The sequence below is a fragment of the Coffea arabica genome, chromosome 3c, assembly GCF_036785885.1.
Source record: "Coffea arabica cultivar ET-39 chromosome 3c, Coffea Arabica ET-39 HiFi, whole genome shotgun sequence".
NCBI classification, from domain to species: Eukaryota; Viridiplantae; Streptophyta; class Magnoliopsida; order Gentianales; family Rubiaceae; genus Coffea; species Coffea arabica.
Genome location: NC_092314.1, coordinates 36243546 through 36250145, shown reverse-complemented (window position 1 = coordinate 36250145; position 6600 = coordinate 36243546). Strand labels below are relative to the sequence as shown.

General features: G+C 34.0%; 1 non-coding gene across 1 annotated transcript; it reads right to left on the bottom strand.

Moving 5' to 3' along the window:
- Positions 1–6173: 6173 nt before the first annotated feature.
- Positions 6174–6279, bottom strand: LOC113736158 (small nucleolar RNA R71). The gene has a single exon (XR_003459648.1). It is a non-coding gene; the product is annotated as a small nucleolar RNA R71 (small nucleolar RNA).
- Positions 6280–6600: the final 321 nt, after the last annotated feature.

Sequence of the window (6600 nt, the reverse complement as noted above, 5' to 3'; positions counted from 1 at the left end):
GTCTGAAAACAGAGCTTTCGTGTCAAAAAGTAACGATAGTTATGAGTATGTGATCATTTACCGATAAAAGTTGAATAACCAGACTCCTTCATTTAGTATATGTTGAAGTTTGCGTCAAAAGATTTGAATGGTTAAAGACTAAACATTTTCCTTGAAAAAAATTAAGAGAAAAAAAAGAGACTTAAGTATGGGGAACATCTTTAAAAAAAAATGAAGAGAGTGTATGCGAATATGAGAATATATTATTGGTTGCATTTAGGACTGTCAATGAGGTTGGGTCAACCCGAACTCGGCTAGTTCGGCCCGATAAAAAATCCGATGAGCCCGACATTTTAGTGAGCCGGTCTAAGCCTGAGTTAAAAAATTAAGCCCGAATTAAATATGAGCCGAACTTGGGCCCTATTAGGTTCAAATCCGATATAAGCCGGGCCCTTTAATTATCTGTGTGTATATATATATATATATAATATTTATATTTTGATATTATGTATAATTACATATCCAAATATATTATTATTAAATACTAAATATATATATATTACAAAATATAAAAATACATCTAAAGACTCTTCCATGAGCTTTCTTGAAAGCCAATATTAGTAATGCATAACTGAATCTCTAACTTTTCTTATTGGTTGAATAAATTTTTGTATTGGCATAATATTGGTTGATTTCTTTTTGATCTACAAATACAAATCATCAAGCATGTTTGGATTCAAATCACAAGATTATAAAAAAAGTTTCAACTTTTAAAGATGTATTGGCTTATGATCGCATGTCTTATTACTATTTTTCATGTTTTTTAAACGAATTAAATATAAATATTGTTGAAAAAATTTTGGTTTATATACTTTTTAAGAACTATTATTTGTTCATGTTTAGTTTTAATATTATAATCTTGTAAATGTTAAATTAGTTTTACAACTTAATAGTTATAGTAATTATATTAAGAAAATTAAGGAGTAACAAGTGAGTTTGGGCTAAACCCGATTAAGGCTCACAATCCGAATATTATGTGAGTTGAGTATGAGTTTCACATTTATGAACTTGAAACTCATAGCCCGAAACTCAAAAATGTTTCAAATTAAATGAGTTGAGCTTGAGTTTATGAAAGTCAGCTCATTAGACCCGATTGACAGGCCTAGTTGCATTAGCCTGTTGATCCATGATTTTAATGTTGACATTTTGTTTAATAGTTGAACCATTTGCCGATGAATGCTAGTCGAATATTTTATATCTTTAAATTAGTTAGTCAGGAATTGGATGAGTTTTTGATTTTAGAAACTAACCGGAGAGATATTTCTTAGAATTTAGCCACTAATGCTAGACATGTATTTTAATTGCATTTTGGCAATAGATGATTTGGATGATAGCCGTTGTTTGAGTTCAATTGCTTAATTGGTTGTTCTCATATTTGAGAATAAGCATGATCTACGTGTGGGGGGAATTGATAGAGTGCAAAATTGCTATTTAATTTATGATTATTTTTCCTTGATTTTAGCCAATATTACATTAATTGATAGATTCTACTTATATTTGGTTAATAGTACTAATTGTAGAAAAATGTGCAAAACATTATTAAAAGGGCAATTTTCCAGCATGTTAAGGATTAATTTGTTCGTGGCACGTTCAGAATCTTTATTCAAGTTTAGAAGACTCGGGAATTTATTGTGCACAGGGATTTCTTAGTTCGAGTCAATTATGGACAACTTGTGGTAGAAAATTTGGAAGACTTTAATTATCTTTATTAGTAGTAGTATTGGATTAAGAAACATGAACTATTATCTCTTGTAGTTTCCTTTTTTAATTTAGGAAATATGTTTTATTAGTATTAGTAGTAGATGTCAAGTAGGAAACAAAAAAAAGGAAGGAAGCCGGCATCACGATTGATTAATACTTCCGAAGCAAGAAATAATTTCGGGGAGGGTCATGACTTTTTGCTTTAAAAAGAGAATGACGGGCCGCTTGGTCTTCCTCTTCTTTCTTGGTTATTTTTAGGGAAAAACACTTATGCAAATTACTTCAATGAAGTTGTGCGACTTTTTCCCAATGATTCGCAACTAGTTTCTATTTTCTATTTGACGAATAACAAATGATTTGATTCATTTACATCTATGAGTTATTTTTTTATCTATTTTTTATTAGTTATTATTCGTATATTTTCTAATTTAATTTTTCATGATTGTTTTGTTGTTTGAATATTAAGGGACCCCGATATTTAAATCAACTTGATAAACTAATGCCAGTTAGGAAAATTAAATCCGTAATTGTTTAATTGTTTTAAATTAGTGACCACTAGCATGATTAGTTTTATGTTAAGGAAACATATGATCCAATTTAAATGAACCTTCATAGTATATTTATTGATTAGGACCAGGATTCTCTATTTTTTTTTTTTGGGATAAGGTTTCCAAAAAAAAAGAATTGTTAATATTGGGCTACTAAAGTCTTTTAATTTCTAAAAGAGCAAATTGCGCGAAATGTCACTAAACTATTGCGAGGTGCCGGTTCTGATCACTAAACTTTTTTATTAGTCAAAAATGTCACTGAACTAGTAAATCTGTACTATTTTAGTCATTCCGTGTATTTATGCCATTAGGAGAGACGGAAAGTCACTTTTTATGGGCATATTTCGTCTACATAGCTGTTAAAAAATTTATACCCTTATTCTTCTTCGTCCTCATCTTCTTCCTCAAAGTCACAGCAAAAATTAGACCCACCTGCTGAATTCCTCTGCCCAATTTCTAGGTCTTTGATGTCTGATCCTGTGGTGGTTTCTTTTGGACAAACTTTCGAATGGGTTGCTATTCAAGTTTGCAAGGATTTAGGGGTTATCCCAAATTTATCCGATAGCTCAACCCCTGATTTTTCCGCTGTAATTCCCAATTTAGCTCTTAAATCTTCGATTATCAACTGGTGTCGACAATCCCGTGTCGAAAGCTCCTCCCCACCTGATTATTCTTCCATAGAAACCACCATTGTTTAGGCAAAAACGGCCTCTCAACAGGAACCTTCAGTTTCTAAAATGAAGCTGCTAAGAGGGATAGAGAATAACCCTCCATTTTTGTTTTCTCATGCGGCTTCTAATTTGAATCCCTGCAACAATTACTCCTCGTCTTCGGAGGAATCTGTGATTGCAAACAGTACCTCTTTTCTTCCATTTGCCACTCGTCCAGCTTTTTATTCTTCGCCATCATCATCAGCTCCGCCATCGTCTTCTTCAAAAACAGTATACGATGAAGCTCTGGGTATACCGAATGGAATTGGTACTGGCATTGGTATAGATGAAATGTTTGTGACGAAATTCAAGAGTTTGTATGTGATTGAATAGGAGGAAGCAGTGATTCTTTTACGAAAAATCACTAGAGAAAATGATGAAGATGCTAGGATAAGACTCTGTACCCCCAAGCTTTTACAAGCGATAAAATCTCTGCTGGTTTCGAGTTATCCAATTGTGTAGATGAATGCAGTTGGTTCGATTGTGAATCTTTCGCTTGCAAATGTGAATAAAGTGAAGATTGTTCGATCTAGGATGGTTCCAATTCTGGTTGATTTGTTAAGATTGGATTTGAGGAGTCTCAGGAGCATGCTGCAGGTGGCATTTTCAGTTTAGCTCTGCCAGAAGAAACCATTATAGGATCGGACATCAAAGACCTAGAAATTGGGTAGAGGAATTCAGTAGGTGGGTCTAATTTTTGCTGTGGCTTTGAGGAAGAAGATGAGGACGAAGAAGAATGAGGGTATAAATTTTGTAACAGCTGTGTAGATGAAATTGCCCCTCAAAAAGTGACTTTCTATCTCTCCTAACGGCATAAATACACAGAATGAGTACATATTTACTAGTTCAGTGACATTTTTGACTAATAAAAAGGTTTAGTGATCAAAATCGGCACTTCACAATAGTTTAGTGATATTTCGCGTAATTTGCTCTTTCTAAAATAGCTCTAGTTCATCAATTTTAAGTTTGATAGGTTGCAATTTTATCATTTATTTTATTATTAATTTTCCCTATTACCTGATTCGATGTGGATTAATTATTAGATTTTACTCACTTTTGACAATTTGCATTTATTTCAGGAAGTAGAACGAAAATACTATAACAAGTGCTAATTTGGCAATCATCAAGAAAGAGTTCAAGTAGCAGGCATCCAGGGGCATTTTTGGAACATCAAGATGCGACCTCTTTTTGGTAATTTTGGCAGAAGACGACGTTCGAAAAGAAAGGAGGCTGGAGTCTTCTTCTTGGCTGGTGTAGGCCGCCGCAAGAAAAAAGGAGAATTAGATAGGAAGATTGATATAGAGAATAGGGCAGACAATTAGCACGACTTTGAGTTGCTTTTATTGACTTTTCTTTGGTAGTTTTTGGGGTAGTTTCAGTTCACGCATGTCAGGAGTAAATTGGAGAACTTTGACTTTTTTTTTCGGCTTCTAGTTGCTTTTCTTCTTCTGTATGCGTAGGAAAAGCAAAAACCAGATTTTACCTCCTGTAGCTTGCTTTTCCTTGGTAACTCGAACGAGTTGAATCTACCCAATTGATGGCCGTGACTATTGCTTCAATTGTGTGTGGATTTTTCGCATCCGGAATGAATTAAATCCTCTTTGTCTAGTCAAGGAACAACGGATGTTTTGGTTCACCTAAAAATTGTGAGATCGATTTAATTTTATTATTTTTCTTTTATTTATTGGTATTCGCATATTCTTTGATTACAATACTTATGGTTGTCCAATTAATCGATTGTCTTGGATCCGGATAATTAGTTAATTTGATAATTTATTGTCAATTAGGGTATTAAATCCGTAATTGTTTAATTGCTTTAAAATAGTGACAACTGGCATGATTGGATTTGTGTCAGGGGAATACGCGGACTAATTTAAAATAACCCTGGTAGTACGTTATTTGGTTAGAATAGGGCTCCTCTAATATGTAAGGCAATTGAAGAATTAAATCTTACGGACGTACTTAAAATTATTTCTCAATTAAAGTAGTGATTAACGGGCGTACCTTAATCACGGATACAGTAAGGAGGGGTTGACTGTCATCGCTTGTTTGGCAATTATAACCTATTTATTAATAAATAATTGAAATTGTTCGTGCATCGATGATCAATTAGGTGAACTATTACTTAAGTTATTTCTTGGCTGGACCTTTAATTATTATTACTCTGATTTTAGTGAATTGTCATTTAATTTTTAATTGGTTATTTTATTTTTAGTTAAATTGTTTTAATTGTCATTCTTTATACAAAAACATCCCTTGTTACTGTGGATTTGAAAAGAAACGAATTTTTCTCAATCCCTGAGGATACGACCCTACTTGTTCTGTTTACAAATTAATAATTATTTGTGAAAAAGTCATCTCATTCGGGTATATCGGATCAAGCAAACTATTCAGGAATAGGATGAATCAAATAACCCATTACACACCTAAAGTTCCTGCTCCAGTATTTAGAATAGGATTTTGGTTATTTTAATTGATAATTAGGTTTATTTTTATTGTTATTGCACAGGCCATGACAACCTGTCAATTTTTTGCGCCGTTGCCGGGGACTGGCGTCAGTTATTTGTTTCTTTTTAAGTTTATTTTTGTTCTAATTTTCTGGTGCTTTTCGGGTGTATGTCTCATTTTTCTTGTACAGGTGAATTAATTTTGACCCCGAGGTAGAGAAGACTGAGAGTAGAATAAAGAAAGAAACCAGACAACTCAGAGAAGAGCACTATAGTGCTGCATCTCAGAGACTTGAGCCAGAAGTTGAACCAACAGATTCGTTTGGTGACACTTAGAGTGACTCGGATCAAGAAGAAGTCACTATGGCGAATACACGAACATTAAGGGAGTTGGCTGCTCCTGATTTAAATCAGCAGCCTTTTTGCATTACTTTCTCTAGTTTGAATGATAACACTCTATTTGAATTAAAATCTGGTCTAATTCATCTTTTACTATCTTTTCATGGTTTACCAGGTGAGGAGTTTTACAAACACTTGCAAGAGTTTGATATCATTTGTAACAGCATGAAGCCCCCGAATATTACAGAGAAGCAGATAAAAATTAGAGTATTCCCCTTCTCCTTGAAGAACTCTGCAAAAGACTGATTGTACTACCTACCACCAGGTAGCATTATCACATGGGACTAGTTGAAGAAAAAATTTTTAGACAAATATTTTCCTGCGTCTCGAGCTAAGGAAAAAGATATACGGTATCAAATAGCATCCAGGGGAGTTGCTCTATGATTACTGGGAGCGATTCAAAAAATTGTGCATCAAATGTCCTCAGCATCAGATAAGTGAGCAACTGCTCATTCAATATTTCTATGAAGGGTTACTCTTCAGGGATAGAAGCATAATCGATATTGCAAGTGAAGGAGTATTGATGAACAAAACTCCTCGAGAAGTTTGGAAGCTGATTGAGGGGATGGTTGAGAATTCGCAGCAGTTTAGTACGAGTAAGGATGTCCCGACACGCAAAGTAAATGAAGTAGGGACATCTTCTATCTAGTAGCAATTGATGGAGTTAACATCTTTTGTTAGGCAATTGGCTGTAGGAAATGCATCACAAACCAAAGTATGTGGAGTATGCGCTGCCTTGGGTCATTCCACAGAGAT